The 17,803-nt window shown below is 47.8% G+C and overlaps 1 protein-coding gene across 1 annotated transcript in view; it reads right to left on the bottom strand.

Annotated features, from left to right (window-relative positions):
• The window catches only part of RASGEF1B (RasGEF domain family member 1B), a gene marked incomplete at its 3' end in the record, with an annotated part of 333,562 nt that extends 320,077 nt beyond the window's left edge, over positions 1–13,485 (bottom strand). The window contains exon 1 of the mRNA XM_082726496.1: positions 13,432–13,485. The remainder of the gene's footprint in view (positions 1–13,431) is intronic.
• Between the last annotated feature and the right edge of the window lie 4,318 nt (positions 13,486–17,803).

Raw genomic sequence — 17,803 nt, 5'->3', positions numbered from 1 at the left:
AAAAAAAAAAAAAGAAAAGAAAAGAAAGAAGAAGAAAAGACAAGAGTGATTTAAAAAGAAAATATAATTGTTTTGCTTTTACTTCATGGTTACAAATGACAACAACAGAACATCAGGTGGAAGCCAAACCAGCTGGTTTTCCCGACCAGGTCATGACTTTGCCTGATTGCACTGATTCCACTAGGAACAGTTGGTCTGCAAACAGAAGCCAGTGGTTTTTTTAATTTCTTTTAATTTCTTTTCAGTGTTCCAGAATTCATCATTTACGCACCACCCCCAGTGCTCCATGCCATCCGTGCCCACCTAAGACCCACCACCTGGTTCCCCGACCTCCCACCCCCCGCCCCTTCCAAACCCTCAGTTAGTTCCTCAAAGTCCACAGTCTCTCATGGTTCGTCTCCCCCTCCGATTTCCCCCAACTCCCTTCTCCTCTCCATCTCCCCACGTCCTCCGTGTTATTCCTTATGCTCCACACATAAGTGACTCTGCTTGACTTATCTCACTCAGCATCATCTCCTCCAGTCCCGTCCATGTTGCTACAAAAGTTGGGGATTCATCCTTTCTGATGGAGACACCATACTCCAAAAGCCAACTTTTATCTATTTGTTTATTATTGTTTTGAGTGTATTAGACACACACGTTACATTAGCTTCAGGTGTACAACACAGTGATTTAACTTTGAAAATGCTGAGGTAGCAAGCTTGGTTCTAAGGGTGTTGAATGGGGGTTCAGCAAGTGACCTGGCTTCCTCGGCCTCTGAATGGAGGTCAAGATAACCCTCTGCAGACACTCTGGCCTCTGGAGCCGTTAAGCCCAGACACCGCTGAAGCGCAGTCACGGAGACAAAGCGTCAGAGATGCAAACATGGATTCCCTTTAGCAACTGCTGTCTGGAGGAACAAACAGACCAGCATTTGGTTAATTAACCTTCCTGCTTTCCTAGCACTAGCAGTCTTGTGAGCAGACCGCGAGCTACCCCCAGTCGGGAGCAGTCGAGGAGCAGCACGTCCAGCTGCCCAGGTTAGGACTCTAAGATTCCCTACCTGCGAAACGGAGCTGGGACCATCTGACCACATGCATTGATGGACTAAGACACAGGAGCCGTATTTGGATAAAAGGGAAGGCAGGAGATTTGGTGCAAGGGTGCTTGGGAGAAGGGGAAGATGCAGACAAGAAAGGAGCGAAAGAGCATGTGCAGGAGACGCAGCGGCCGATCACTTTCCTCCTAGACTTAGGAGCAGGTCCCGTGCCTCAGTGGGGAGGGTGGGCGGGTCTGAGGTTGAAGACGCTGTTTTCATGAGACTCCGTGGACCCTGAGAACAAACAGTGCTGCTCGGAGGCCCGAGGGCCCAAGTTCTTTGCAGACATGTGCAGAGGGGTGTTCTCCACGCTTATGCCTGAAGAAGGTTGCGGAGCAGAGCTACAGGGCGGTGGCCCCCACCTGCCCGCCAGGCTGCCCAGTAGGCAGGATTTTTGCGGAAAGCCGACAGCCGAAGCAAAGACAAGCTTCCCTTGGGTGACCAGTTAGAAGACGGCCGTTAGGAAACCTGAGAAATCTATGCGAAAAGCTCTCGGGAGCTCCCACACACACGTGGTGGGAGAACTGTGGCCAGTAGTCCAGCGGTCCGGGTCGGCAGGTGGGGGCTGAGAGCGGGCGTGACTCCGCGTTCAGTGCCGGTGTCTGCGCTCACAGCTCGGGGAAGACCGACCTTCACCGGCCAAAGAGGGTGACCGCATGAGAAGAGCCTCTTGGAGGCCGAGCCAGAGGCCTAGCAAGAGAAGCCAGACGGACCCAGGTCAGTCAGGGGTCAGGACTCCACGACCAGCGACAGGCTGTCCCCTTCTGGTGGCAGAAAGCAAGCGGTTATTTCCCTTTGTCTCGCCACGACTGCTGCGTGCGCGTGGACGGGTGGGGGACGGGAGGTGGACGGGGAGGTGGGGACAGATCTGTCTCCAGATCGAGAGACACTAGCTCCGGAGATGATGTGGACGCTGATGAGATTTGAGCGTGACGTCACCGCTGTGCAGCCACTCCCGGGGATGGGCACTTCTATTATCTTCTCTTTAAAAGTCAAGAATGGCTGCACCCAGACCCGCTCACGCCGAAATGTCATTATCTTCTCTTTAAAAGTCAAGAATGGCTGCACCCAGACCCGCTCACGCCGAAATGTCTCCCAGTGCAGGTGGGGCGCAGTCCAGGGTCACTTCCACGCCTGGGCTCCGGCCCCGGGCTGGTGCCCTCTCTCCGCGTCGCCAACACGTTCCGCCGCCACCAGCTCCCCTCTCGCAGGGTCGTGAGATGCCCGAGCCCTCGCCACCGGCCCCGTAGCTTTGTCCCCTTCCGTGTCTGCTCTTTTGTTTGACCCCTAAAACGGCGGTGTTCCCCAAATTTCTCTTTTCACCTGGTTTCTCCCCTTGCTCTTTCCAGTCTAAGGCTTTATATTTACTCTCAAAGCTTTAATAACCGTATCCTTAGTGGGTCACTGCCCCATCTAAATCTCCAGTAGTGCTAAACATTGCTAACCGAGGCACTCACTAACACAGTGTTTTAATTTTGCTTTTATGTTTTTATATTTTCTAGCCTGAAAACAAAGCCCATGTTCCGTCTGGATTTCAGTCTGACTTACGCGGTAACGAGCCGCGGGCAACGCTTTCCTGGTTGTCCTTGAGCCCAGTGGGGAGGCTCGTGATTGACTTTCGCTCGCTAGACCTTTCTAAACGCTTAAAGTACAAATAATTTCTCCAAAAAAAAAAAGAAAAGAAAAGAGCAAAGTGTGACACAGAGAGGCTCAGTACGTGAGGAGAGCAAAGTGTGACACAGAGAGGCTGTGAAAGTACACTGTCCCATTCTTTCGATTTTTTAAAGACTTCCGAGTGCCGGGAAGAGCACTGAGGCCACCGGCCCGCACAGCACCTGCCCCGGCGCGGCGGAGACTGAAGCCCCAGGAGGAGCGGCCGCGGCTGCGGCCTGGGCGGGCCGGACAGCGACTCAGCCGGCCTCGTGAGGACCCGGTGGTCCGGTCCCCAGCACGTCTCTGCGAGGACAGGCGAGCAGAGCCCTGGCCTCCGGCGCACCTCTGTCCTTGCCAAGTCGCCGCAGAGCCTCCCGACGGCAGCCCTGCAGCCACCGACGCAGACCCGTGGGCTGCTCCCTCTGGGACACCTGCAACACGGCGTCCGGTGGCCGAGGCTCAGACGCCCTAACGAGACGACAGGGGGTGTCTCTCAAAGTGCCCGATCACCCTTGCTGACGCGAGCCCGGCCTCAAGACCAGTTCCTGCTTGAACAGCCTCGGGACGTCGGGATTGCGGGGATGCGAGGCGAGATGTGCTTCAGGCGCAGCGCACGCCGTCATCGCACACCGTCATCGCACACCGTCATCACACGCCGTCATCGCACACCGTCATCGCACACCGTCCTCGCACACCGTCATCGCACACCGTCCTCGCACACCGTCATCGCACACCTGCTTCCCCCAGATGCCCGCCTCTGCGGCTCTCCCAGCAGAAACGGATGACAACACTTTCCTTCCCGTCTTCGCCCCACCTCTGGGACTGCGGGAGAGGAAAGACTTGGCCAGAAACCTCTCTGTAAGGGGCAAAGAGACCCCTCGCGAGGGGGACACAGCGTGTGTCTTTCCCGTGGAGACAGGCAGACACCTGGGGCAGGCCTCCGGGACAGCTGCAGGTCCCGGGAGCAGCCTCCGCCGCTCTTTTCCCGGCGACAGTGCTCAGGTGCTTGTGGCAAGCTGCCGCCTCAAGGCTCTAATTAATTAAAGGGCTCTTCTTGCCAGGGATATTGGCCATTTGACATCTCAGCTGGAGATTGGAGCTCATGAAGGTTCAGCTTTGGAAGAGCAGCTCTGCTGTTATCACGTCTGATCTCCCCAGTGGGAAAACCCAAGTGCCCAGAGTTGCAATAATCATGTTAAGTGCCAGTTTCCTTTGCCAAAAAATAGTACACTCTTTTCTTTATCCTTCCCCTGGGGTAAACTCCCACTGAGTCATTTGCTGGTTCTCTGCTTATCTTGCAACTCCACACCAGCAGCATCATTATTTTTCAACATATGTAGGCAGTTCCACAAGCCTGCACGGTCTGTGGTTTTAAAGATCATTAAATTGAGGCTCAACCCCAGAAGCAGGACAGAGTACAGGATCTCCTGCAATAGTATTTAAAATACAAGCAACACTGGAGAGTTATCCCCCTAATTTCCATGAGGCAGGCAAGTCTTTGAAAGGATCATCCTCCAACCTCTGACTCGAAACACAGTCTTGGCCACCAAGCAGATAGAACCCAGAGGTGCACTTCGATGTCACCCTGATGAGAGAAGAATGGGACGGGGAGACGACCAAAGCAGTGGCTCTCCCAGGGAAGGCTACTCACAGCCTCTTCTCTGCTCCCCAAGCATACAGAACTGACCGCACTGTGATTGATTCAAGTACAGTTTGGCCACCCCCTAAACTATGAGTTCATTCATGACAGGGATTCTTTCCTCCTTTATCCTCCAAATAATCATGGGAGACCTCCACTATGTACTAAAGAGTAAATTACATGGGTCTAGGTGAGTCCAAACCTTGCTCTCTGTCAGGTCCTAAAGATGTAAATAAATGTGATGGGTCTGTGGGCGGTAGGACGGGGAAATGCACACAACTTGTAACTGTTCCTTATCGCCTGCCATGTGAGGTCAAGGAAAGAAAAAAAAGGAAGGAGAGAGGGAGGGAGTGGAGAACGCGAAATAGAGAAATGAAGAAAGTGAAAAGAAATAAAGAAAAAAGGAAAATTTATGAAAGTTACCGAGATGCCCAGGCTAGAAATTATGGCTGCAGAAGTCCCTGATGTTAGGTTATATCTATTAAAAAAAAAGGAAAATATAGACTAATGGGCAAAAGAAAGCCATATATTAACATTTAGAAAAGGTAATGGATACACATTTATTCGAGAGACAGGAATGCTGTATATTTTATTCTGTACCTCAAGCTAGTGGTAAGATATTTTTACCTGCCCGTGTACATTCTAGGTGCTGGCATAAGAAGACACAGTAGGTTCTCCCGTTCCTTTCTTTTTCATTTCTGAGCCTTCTACTGGAGGCTTTTATGGAATGAGCCTATGCCAAGTTTATGAATTAACAAACATTGTTAAATGTCTACTGCAGGCTCAAAACTGTGTCAGGTGCTGGAGATGCAGAAAAGTGTATTCACTGTACTATTAGGAGGGCTTTCTGTTCCATGTATTAAGAAATACTTTGCTCTTACAGAGCTGAAACCCATGACAATATTGATAATATTGACCTTTGTCCATTCCCATCGTTAAGAATTAGAATTACTAAGAATCAGAGACCCATACAGTACGGGTAACTCAGCGCAACTACAGCTTGTGTTTCTGCAAACGTGCACTTTAGCCCAAGTCTACTGATGTACTTTGCTTGGTGGTGTTGCTCTTTTCAAGCAAAAACATAAAGTGCGACTCAAAGTACCAAGGTTCAAATTACTCTCTGCAAGCCCAGGGATGGAATCATGAACAGCTCCTACTGAGACAGTTCTCCAAGAGTTTTACATGGATCCTTCTACTCAACCCTTAACAGCAGTTCTACAGGTTGACACCATGACTTGACTCATTTCATACATGAGACAAGTGAGGGACAGAGTGGCTGATGGTAGTGGGGCTGGGACTCCAGTCATGGAAATTGGTCGCCAGACCCTGTGCTCCTGACCCCTGCCCCATTTGGCATCTCAGGAGGGTGAGATTGGGAAAATGCAACAATAAAAAAATCAAAGCCAGACAATAAGAGACAAAAGAAGAGTGCATAGAATCCAGAAACACCTATCTTACTCCAAATATTGCAAACCTATGCTAAGAGCTCTTTCTTGGTTGGGAGAGTGAAGCGGGAGCGGCATGGAGGCAAGAGAAGAGGAAAGGCTGAAGTGCCTCCCGGTGTTCAGAGAGACACAACTGCCCTTCCCAAAAATCAGACATTAGTAGCCTGTGTTGGCACATATGAAAAAAGGATAGAAATTTGCAAGTTTGTGTGTGTGTGTGTATATATATATCTCACCCTTTGTCGAACAGAGAGAACTCTATAAAGTCAGCAAAAACTGTACTCTGCCAAAAATGAACCTTTCTAGCTTCAAAAAAAAAAAAACTATTTAAAAAGTAAACAGCATTCACATTTACTTGAAATAATACCCCTCACTGTGACTGCTCCAGGATATGGGATTCTGTCTTTCAGGGATGGGGAGGGGAGGCAGAGGAATTTCTTCAGCGCCGGCAGGGTTGGTCTGGTCTTATGCCCTTTCTCGGGGCATGGGAAGAAGTCACCGTGACCTGCCAGCCCAGAAACTCTGCCAAGAAGCTGAAGCCGTGGGACTGTGCCCGGCCAGCTTTCTGGAGGTCAGTGAACACTGTCTAGACATTAAGTCTTGGTCTTTGAAAGAGGAAGCCAGATACAATATAGTTTCAAAAGGCCGAGGAACCAGCTGTGAGGGACTATCTTAATTCCTGATACCACTGTCTTGGGCTGTGTTTACCCAGAGACCTATTCATCAGCACTGATGAGAAACTTGAATTTTCCAATAGGCCATTACGTTCCAGATTCTTGGTCATCTTTTCCTAAAGGAAGAGTGAAGGTCATCATCCGTGTCTATTAAAAATAGCGATGACGCGAGCAGGTGTGCTGCACACTCACCCATCCTTGGCAATAGTAGACACCCAAGTCAAAGCCAAGGGTGGATGGGAGAGGTAACCCATCAGCACGACCACGGTGATCCCATAAATCACTGCCGCCCACACGTAGGTTTCCTTCTATCTTTCCTTTCTAAAATGAATACTTTTTTAAAAGATTTTTTTTGAGAGAAGAGAGAGAGCACTAGAGAGAGAGAGCAAGCGTGAGTGGTGGCAGAGGGAGAGGGAGAAGCAGGCTCCCCGCTCAGCAGGCAGCCCGATGTGGGACTCGATCCCAGGACCCTGGGATGATGACCTGAGCCAAAGGCAGACGCTTAACTCACTGAGCCACCAAGGAGCCCTAAAACTAATACTTTTTATATGATAGGGATATATTTCCTAAAGATACTATCTTTAAAATTTGTCATTGAGGACCACCTGGGTGGTTCGGTCCGTTGAGCATCTGACTCTGGGTTTCAGCTCAGGTCAAGATCTCATGGGTCCTGAGATCAAGTGTCATCTGGGGCTCTGCACTCAGTGCGAAGTCTGCTTGGGGGTCTTACCTCTTCTTCTCCCTCCCCCTCTGTGTGTGTGTCTCTCTCTCAAATAAATAAATAAATCTTTACAAAAGAAAAGAAGTTGTCATTGACATGGGTTAAGATATCAGAATTCCAGGGAGAGAGAACAGACAGAAATCCAGAGAGAAATGGAGCCCACCCAACAAAAATGTTACAATAAACCATCAAAATGGTAGCTAATTTTTTAAAATAAACTCTCTAAGTGGAGGAACCTATTTTTATGGTAACAGAGATTTTGGCTGGGATTTTAGGTTACCATATACAGATGAAAGTTACAACAGGATAAAGCAGGTCCTATAGATACCAAACTGGAAAATGCTTATTTTTCATTTTCAAGTAATCTGTGAAACAGAAATCTCTGAACTTTAACCCATCCCTGGGATTCATTTTATCTCTCACCGTCACCTCATCCACCACCTCACCTGTCCATCACCCCCAACCTGTCTCTGATCTGTACCCCAAGGGTGGGAGTTAGGGCAAAGCCAAGAGCATCCAAGAAGGGGCGAGGATGTGTGTCTTGCCCATCACTTCAAGTGCGGGAGCATCCCTACACAGACAGAGCTGAGTCTGAGAGATTTAAAAGTATCAAGGCACAGAGACATAAATATCAATGAGCATAAAACAGGAGCAGCAGACATGGAAGGTGCTTGAAGGTCATTCTCTGTGGCTCATCCGTCCGTACACCGCCCCTCCATGAGTCAACTTGAGTTAAATAGTGTCGGGTGGAGAGGTTACGGAGGAAAGAAATGAGAAGACGTGACTTAGGCCAATCCTCTAAGAGTCTACTTTGAGCTTAATATGTCCCTAGAGAACGTTACTTCGCATCTTGGCATGTCCATTTTTCTTCTACAACATATGGTGGTAATAACTGCCTTGCAATAGGAGGCCCCAAAAAACAATCATGAATGAATGGATGGGCCCGTACACATGCCCTAGATGTTTTTAGGTTCTGCAAACTAAGGAGTGAACTGGTCTTTGGCTAAAAATAAGAGCAGGGATTCTTACCACTCTATAAAGCAGAATTTAGGAAGTGGGACATTTGTTATCTTTCTCTAAACTGAACACTTCAATCCACGCCCCCTCCTCCCCAACCAGCTATCCATTAACACCCTATTTTACGGCAGAAATTGCCTTCAAAAATAAACCCTGAGTATAAGTATCCTTTTCTCAACTCCCAGGAAAAGGAAAAAAAAAAAACAAAACCCTGCTTTTTTGAACAAAATGGCCCCAGAATGATATTACATTACTGGACAATCATGTATTCAGCAAATCCATTCATTCAATCAACCTTTATTAGCTCTTCCCACCAGTGGGTATTATTACTCCTAACAGAATCCATCCTTGTTTCCCGCTCCAAGAGACGATAGTTTAAGTGGAAGCTGAACCGATCAGCAAGTATTTAGAATCCAATGGCAGAAAGAAGAAGAAAAACTGTGAAGCAATGTTTCTGACACCAGACTGGTTAGACTCACACCCTGGCCCCAATACACACTACTGGTGTGTCCTTCAGCAAGTTCTTCAGTGTCACTAGCCCTCAAATTCGTTCTCTGTAAACGGTAGTAATAATTTTATTTATCTCAGAGCACTATTACAAAAATCAGGAAAGGGTCCATGTAAAGTACTTTACACGGGGCTGAAAATACGGTCAACACTTGACAGTTTTATGGTTGCTGTTAGGTGTTATACTTTGGTGTAGGCACAAAACATTATAAACTCTAGGGGTAACCCCATTCATCTTTCCTGGAGAAACCAAGAAAGTCTTTGAAAAGGAAATGACAATGTGAAGGGGTCGCTCCAGAGAAGACTCAGCTTTCAAGCAGATAAGAAAGGGAAGATAGTATTCAAGAAGAACAAACACTTTGAACATGGGCACAAAGTGATCAAAAAGTTTTGCATTCAGGAGCAGTTTGCTCAAGACCTCTAGACTCCAGGGGCGCCTGGGTGGTTCAGTGGGTTAAGCCGCTGCCTTCGGCTCAGGTCATGATCTCGGGGTCCTGGGATCGAGTCCCGCATCGGGCTCTCTCTGCTCAGCAGGGAGCCTGCTTCCTCCTCTCTCTCTCTCTCTGCCTCTCTGCCCACTTGTGATTTCTCTCTGTCAAATAAATAAATAAAATCTTTAAAAAAAAAAAAAAAAAAGACCTCTAGACTCCAGCCCTTAGGAAAATACCAGGAGATGAGGCTGAAGACAATGAGAATGACTTGTTGAGTCATACAGAGGAGTATGGGGTCTAATTTGAATTAAACCTGAATCCCTTGGATGCTTCTAAGTAAGATTTGACATGAACAGTTGTGTTTGTTGTCTGTTCTCTGGAAAGTAATCCTGGCAGTGTTTTGGAAAATGGAATGAAGAAGAAAAGACTTGGAGTAGAAAAGGTCAAGGAGAGTGTCCTCCAAAGGAGGACTAAGAAGGGAAGGAAAAAGATGATGGAAAGATCCCAGGGGCACCTCAAAATGGCATTTAAACACACTTGTCCAAACCCACCCCAATTAAGAGACACTCCCTCAACCCAATAGCCCCCCTAACTACTCATCTCTTCCCTTCCTTTCGCAACACATTCCTTTAAAGGTTAGCCTACCGCTTCTATTTCCTTCCTCACTCAATCTTCAATCCATGGTAGCCTGGCCTATGCACCCATCACCTGGGTCTTACCAAAACTGACGGTGGTCTATGACACCGGCAAACCCAGTGGATGCTCTAGAGTCCCCATTTGCTAACTTCCCAGCAAAAGTTCTGATGCAAGTGACTACCTCATTTTTAATGACTTACTTTTATTGATTTGATTTCTGTCATACTACATCCTTCTGATTTCTTCCAACATCTATGGCCCTATCTTCTCTCTTCCCTTCACAGGAAACAGTCTTTTCCCAGACCGTATATACCACATTCTTATCAACACTCTTCATTTTCTCTCCCCACATTCCCTGGGCAATCTTGTCCCTTCACACTCTGTCAACCATTCTCTATATGGGTATTTATCCCATACTCATATTTCTATCCTAGTATGCTATCCTGAATTATAAATCAACATGCCCAGATACCTGGTGGTCGTCTTTGCTGAGAGAACTTACCTCCACCACAACCTGACATCTATCAATCTGAACTCATCAACTTCCTCTCTGACCCTATTACCTAAGAAAACGGCACTGCTACTCTGCCAGTTGCCTATGCCAGAGATCAAGCAATCATCCTTAACTACTTCCTCTACCATATATCCAAATTATTATACATCCTGTTGATCTTATCACTCAAATCTCTCCTGATCTTCAATGCCATTATCCTAATCCTGGCCACTACCATCTCTTGACTATACCCTTATAACTAGACTTTGTGTCTGATATCTTGCTTCTTCTATTCTTCAGCATCCAAATGATTTTAAAATAAAAATTATATCAAGTCACATACACCTACCCTCCCAAGTGAAAATTTCTTGTTCCCCTTACAATAAATCCACATTCTGGTTTTATAAGTCCTTCCATGATCAGAATTTAATTTTACTTATTTATATTTTTGTCACACTGTTTGTCATTCTCTATCTCAAGTTGCAATTTTCAGACATTCTGAACATTTTATAGTTCTCCGCCTCTCCAGATTTTCACACTTGGTGCTTCTCTGCCTCCACCTTGTCGTCGTGTGTCTAAATCCCATGCATTCTTCGGACATCTGAGTGAAGGCCACTTCTTCAGGAAGGTCTTCTCTGACCCCCAGATTACGTTAGGTTTCCTTCATGTAAGATCTCGTAACCTCCCAACTTAAGAAAAGAATCACATTATCCCTTCACAATTCCACATGTCCGGTGACTACCCATACGTTCAATGAGGGAAAGGTCACATGCGACTTGGTCCCCACGGTCTTTCTGCTCATGTCACAGAGCAGGTGCTCCATGAGCACTTGGTAACATGCTGGATGGATCCAACTGAGTCACAGAGACTGACTTGCTACTCTGTCTTGTGCATGACAAGAGCTGAGAGAGGTAGTGAATATGTTGGATAACAGAACTGGTTTTATAAATAATCTCAATTGATCAAAATTCTAAAAATAAATAAAATAAATATAATGGCCTATATTTATACTCAAAGATCACTTACACAAATATAAAAGAAAGCTGTGTTGTAAGAGCAAGTCATGTGAAAATGCCTTAAGAGCATGTGCGAGGACTTCAGACTTCTCATGGGCCACAGAGGGACATGGTGACGCGCAGAGAGTGACACGGTCTCACACTGTGTTAGTGGAGCACCAGCGTTACACTGAGGGACGCCCACAGCTCCTCTAGCATTGTTGCCCGTGTCTGACGTGGTACCTGTCGTACACCAAGCATGTGCAAAGCTCCTGCACGAAAAGTGAAAAGACTCAAAGCTTTTGCCAAACGGAGCACATCGGAAGAAGGACACATAATCTTTGATCTCGGTAACGAAGAGTATGCAAAAGAAAAAGTATAACCTGGTCTAGAAGCGATAATAATACTTGATACATCATTGATTATGTATTGAGGACTGTTCTAAGCACTTTAGATGTACCAACACATCTACCATATGAAGTAAGTACAATTATTATCTCCGTTCTACAGGGACAAAAGTGAGGCACAGGTAGCTTATGTGACCACAGATGTGCCAGAGCCAAGTTCAGAAACCAAATAGCCAGCAGCCAGCAGCCCACACTTCTGGAAATCATTTAGAACAATATTCTACTAGAAAGAAGGAAGGAAAATCATTAGCCCAGGGGTGAGCCAGGGAGAAGATTCAGGAGAAAGCATATTAATTGGCTTCATACTTTAAACGTCAGACAGAAATCAAAAGGAAACAGATCCTGGCTCAGTAAAATGAAGAACTTTGTCATGCTCTGATTTGTGTCACCAGTGAGCAGTCAGGGTCGTTGGGTCCCTGTCAGCAGAGTCTCCAGGTGGAGGTGGGACGTCTACACATGATATCAAAGGCAGCCTCACTCCGGGGAAAAAGTGAGACTACAGGACCCCTGAGGTCCCTTCACAGGATCTGAAATGTTAAGAATACGACATGGACCTCAATCCCAGACCAAGACGAACACAGCAGAACCCAATCAAGACGCAGATTTAATAGGCAGTAAGAAACCACCGAGATAACGAAATGAATGTCACCTGGAATAGTGGGCCCTCACATCGCCTTTAAAGATGACTATCCCAGGGGCACCTGGGTGGCTCAGTGGGTTAAGCCGCTGCCTTCGGCTCAGGTCATGATCTCAGGGTCCTAGGATCGAGTCCCACATCGGGCTTTCTGCTCAGCAGAGGGCCTGCTTCCCTTCCTCTCTCTCTGTGATCTCTTCCCTTCCTCTCTCCTACTGTGATCTCTCTCTGTCAAATAAATAAATAAAATCTTAAAAAAAAAAAAAAGATGACTATCCCAGCTCTAATCCCATATCCAGCAATTTCAGAAACAGAAGCAGCACAGCCAAACAATGCCATGCTCTCCAGCCCTAAGAAATGCCAAGTTACTAATAGATGAGGCACAGCTCAACTCTTTGCGCACCTGGTTCTCCATATCAATAGATAGTGTCAAAGAATTTATTTGAGTTGTTCACACTGTGAAATCGCTTTTTTCCCCTCGAGAAGGAGAAGACCTCGTTAAGCCTGAGATTAAAGAGGCGGATAGAAGTGCCCCCTGGACTGCGAAGGGCAGGAATTAGACATGCTGCTACTTCTACAGCGGGCCATCTCCAGCCAAGGCCCATCACAGCGACGTCCTCCATCAGATGCCAGCGAGGCTAATCCTTTTGCGAAGCATGACAGCTCTCAGACTTGACTGTGGTGAATCCAAACCAGATTTTTATGCTATATGATCAGCTTTCAAAATACAAAATCATTTTTATATTGTGTTGAGCTTAGGGTTATTGCATTTAAATTTGGAAATAAGGACACAGACGCCTGCCACGCGGCTTCTCCTGGACTCCCTTGATGCTCATCTCGCAGAATAAAATGTCAGATAATAGCGAGATAGAAATAAATATATGCAACCAGAGCTGCTTGATAACAAAATGCTGTCAAACGATAACAGAGTTTTCCACGTCCTTAAAGAGAACCATTCAGATTTCCATCTCCAAAGAAAGAGAGCCACAACATGTCACCGGAACATCCTCACTGACCCCACAGCCTTTCAGTGGAATGTCATCAAGTCTGAAGCCACTTAGTACTGTGACAGCAAGCTGGAAATTATGGAGGCTGACTTACCTTTCTGCAGTCAGATAAGGACTTCTCGCTGGCCGATGTGCTGAAAATGGTGGTCTATGAAACAAGAAGGGGGTGACACATTAGAATCATCAAAGTGTAATGACTCTGCCCTGTTTTTTTTTAAAGATTTTATTTATTTAGTTATTTAACAGACAGAGATCACAAGCAGGCAGTGAGGCAGAAAGAGAGGAGGAAGCAGGCTCCCTGCTGAGCAGAGTCCCATGTGGGACTCGATCCCAGGACCCTAAGATCATGACCTGAGCCAAAGGCAGAGGCTTTAACCCACTGAGCCACTCAGGCATCCCTGCCCTGTTCATTTCTAATCTATGGTGGGCACCACTTCTTGTGACCCCAGTGATTTCCCTGGATTTTAAAAACATACCCGCCCTTCATTGTGGTGACTTCCAAGCACCCTTCCACCAAGCTGGAACATTCAGTATGGGCCCACAACGACACAGTAAGGACTCATTTATCTTTGTTTCACAAACAGGGTGCCTGCAGCATAATTCAGTTAATTGTCAGAAGTCACATACCTTGGAAAGAGGTGAGTAATCAACACCCAGAAGTCTGACCCTGGAACCCAACTTCTGAACCACACACGGTGCTCTATCTCTTGAAGAGATACGTACAAAATGTCAAATGCCAAATCATTCTAATGAAACCTAATATGAGCCTGAGCAATGAAGGGGAGCCCCTCCCCATGTAAGAGATTTATGAACCTGAACAGCAGCACCGGATCTTGTCATCTGATCTCTATTTTCTTTAGCACACTTGCTCTCCACCCGATTTACTTTTCATATATATTTTTGTTTATTTTCATGGCCTCATGAACCACTAAAAAGGCATGTTAGCATGCAAGGCCAGTTGGGATTTATATCAAGTTTGCTCCCTTTGGACCACCCTATGAAGAGTTCGATGAATCTGTGGTCAACTACATAAATGATACTGAAATTTTTTTCAGTAAATGGGTCTACTTTTTCTTTAATTACAAAATACATATTCTTAATGAGTCAATCTTCTTTCTAACTATCCTGTTGAGGTGATCAGTAATAAAAATTTGTGTTCATCAGGATGCCTGGGTGGCTCAGCCTGTGGAGCTTCTAACTCTTGATGTGGGCTCAGGTCACGATGGAGCCCGCAGTGGGCTCTGTGCTAGGCATGGAGCCTGCTTAAGATTCTCTCTCTCCCTCTCCCCCTTCCCTTCCACGGGCACACACGCGTGTGTTCTGTCTCTCTCAAAAACAAAAACAAAAACAAAAAACTGTGTTCGTCCTTCCGCATTTTCTCTGTGTTTATCCGAATGTATTTATGCCACATGTAATGACAGGACTTACTCTCCGGATCACACTGCATATGCACATACAGAAACCTCCTTCTTTCTTGACATGATATCATCCTATTTAAGAATGCAGTATGGGCACCTTTTCCGGTCAGGTCACATACATTGGCTCATTCGTCTCAACAGCCGCATGGCATTCCATAATAGAGGTATTCTGTATCTCTATGTATGGCTTCCGTTATGGACGGACATTTGGTACTTTCCATGTTTTGGTTCTTTTGTTATTGCTTTTTGTTGGTTTCCTTTGTTTGCCATTACAAACTACATTGCAGTAAATATTCATATATATTTATATTTGTAAGACACACAGACACACACACATATATATAATGTATGTGTGTACATACACATATACGTATTTATACCAACAAATTTATTTTGGTTGAATAGTGTCAAAAAGCAAAAGAAAGGTAAGATAGATAAAGACGTCGGTAAGGCTTGAAGATATAATATACATGAATTTTCTCACATTCTCTCCTTGCATAACATAAAAATATCTACCACCTCACCTACGATTTTACTTTGTTTTGGGGCAAGCACTAGAGATAGTTAAAAATCTGAGCCAGCATAAATTCTGATTCAAAGTAATACGCAGCATTAAAGGACAGAAAACACAGGTGTGGATAAACATACAAAAAAGCATATTTAGTGAAAAAAATAAATTCAAGGTTTAGATTGGTGTAATCTTGAAATACGGTTTGCTGGCCGTTTTGTGTTATTTTGTTTGTGAGGGAAGGTGTGAAAGTTATCTAGAAAGTCTGAATTAAAAGCAGGACAGGGATGTGGCGTGTGGGAGGCGGCGTGGGTGGACGGGCGCTGCGTCACCGCGGGGCTCTGCTTCTCCTCCTGCCCGCGCCCCCACCGCCGTGTGCACCTGCGCTCGCTCGCGTCCCCCTCGTGGGAATAAACGAAAGCTCTATTTGAAAAGTGGAAAAGGGAAAGAAGGGAGGAGCTTTAAGGGGTAGAAGAAAAGAGAGCAAAAGTCAAAAAAGCAGCTCACAAAACAGACGTACCGGAATCGTCGGGGAAACGGGAAAATGACTCTCCGGAAAGAAACCGCCGTCTTCGCTCGAGGAGCATGAGGGCCGGTGACTCATTCTTCTCACCACGATGAAACCCGCTGACCTAAGTCCGGCCCGCACAGGCAGCAGCCCGCGTCGGCCGGACAGACAGACCCTGGACGTTCTCCTCGGCCGGTCCTCGGCCGCTGCGGCTGCATCTCAGTCTCTGTGTCTGCACGGCTTGTGGGTAGAAGGACAGACTCCGGTTCCGTTTGAAGACAACTCCGGTTCCGTTCGAAGACAGAGCCGGTTCCGTTCGAAGACAGAGCCGGTTCCGTTCCAGGACAGACTCCGGTTCCGTTCGAAGACAGTCTCCGGTTCCGTTCGAGGACAGACTCCGGTTCCGTTCGAGGACAGACTCCGGTTCCGTTCGAAGACAGACTCCGGTTCCGTTCGAAGACAGACTCCGGTTCCGTTCGAGGACAGACTCCGGTTCCGTTCGAGGACAGACTCCGGTTCCGTTCGAGGACAGACTCCGGTTCCGTTCGAGGACAGACTCCGGTTCCGTTCGAAGACAGACTCCGGTTCCGTTCGAGGACAGACTCCGGTTCCGTTCGAAGACAGACTCCGGTTCCGTGGAAGACAGACTCCGGTTCCGTTCGAAGACAGACTCCGGTTCCGTTCGAGGACAGACTCCGGTTCCGTTCGAGGACAGACTCCGGTTCCGTGGAAGACAGACTCTGGTTCCGTTCGAAGACAGACTCCGGTTCCGTTCGAGGACAGACTCCGGTTCCGTTCGAGGACAGACTCCGGTTCCGTTCGAAGACAGACTCCGGTTCCGTTCGAAGACAGACTCCGGTTCCGTTCGAGGACAGACTCCGGTTCCGTTCGAGGACAGACTCCGGTTCCGTTCGAGGACAGACTCCGGTTCCGTTCGAGGACAGACTCCGGTTCCGTTCGAAGACAGACTCCGGTTCCGTTCGAGGACAGACTCCGGTTCCGTTCGAGGACAGACTCCGGTTCCGTTCGAGGACAGACTCCGGTTCCGTTCGAAGACAGACTCCGGTTCCGTGGAAGACAGACTCCGGTTCCGTTCGAAGACAGACTCCGGTTCCGTTCGAGGACAGACTCCGGTTCCGTTCGAGGACAGACTCCGGTTCCGTGGAAGACAGACTCTGGTTCCGTTCGAAGACAGACTCCGGTTCCGTTCGAGGACAGACTCCGGTTCCGTTCGAGGACAGACTCCGGTTCCGTTCGAGGACAGACTCCGGTTCCGTTCGAAGACAGACTCCGGTTCCGTGGAAGACAGACTCCGGTTCCGTTCGAAGACAGACTCCGGTTCCGTGGAAGACAGACTCCGGTTCCGTTCGAGGACAGACTCCGGTTCCGTGGAAGACAGACTCCGGTTCCGTTCGAAGACAGACTCCGGTTCCGTTCGAGGACAGACTCCGGTTCCGTTCGAGGACAGACTCCGGTTCCGTTCTAGGACAGACTCCGGTTCCGTTCGAAGGACAGACTCCGGTTCCGTTCGAGGACAGACTCCGGTTCCGTGGAAGACAGACTCCGGTTCCGTTAGAAGGACAGACTCCGGTTCCGTTCGAGGACAGACTCCGGTTCCGTTCGAAGACAGACTCCGGTTCCGTTCGAGGACAGACTCCGGTTCCGTTGGAAGACAGACTCCGGTTCCGTTCGAGGACAGACTCCGGTTCCGTTCTAGGACAGACTCCGGTTCCGTTCGAAGGACAGACTCCTGTTCCGTTCGAGGACAGACTCCGGTTCCGTGGAAGACAGACTCCGGTTCCGTTAGAAGGACAGACTCCGGTTCCGTTCGAGGACAGACTCCGGTTCCGTTGGAAGACAGACTCCGGTTCCGTTCGAGGACAGACTCCGGTTCCGTTCGAGGACAGACTCCGGTTCCGTGGAAGACAGAGCCAGCACCGAGGGAGAAAAGCCCGACGAGCACGCGGCTCTCGCAGCCTCGGAGCCCTGGACCCAGTCCTCCCGGCAGACGGACCGTCCCGCGGGCCGCGCC

The sequence above is a fragment of the Mustela nivalis genome, assembly GCF_964662115.1.
Source record: "Mustela nivalis genome assembly, chromosome: 4".
Taxonomy (NCBI): Eukaryota; Metazoa; Chordata; class Mammalia; order Carnivora; family Mustelidae; genus Mustela; species Mustela nivalis.
This window is presented reverse-complemented; position numbering and strand designations above follow the sequence as displayed.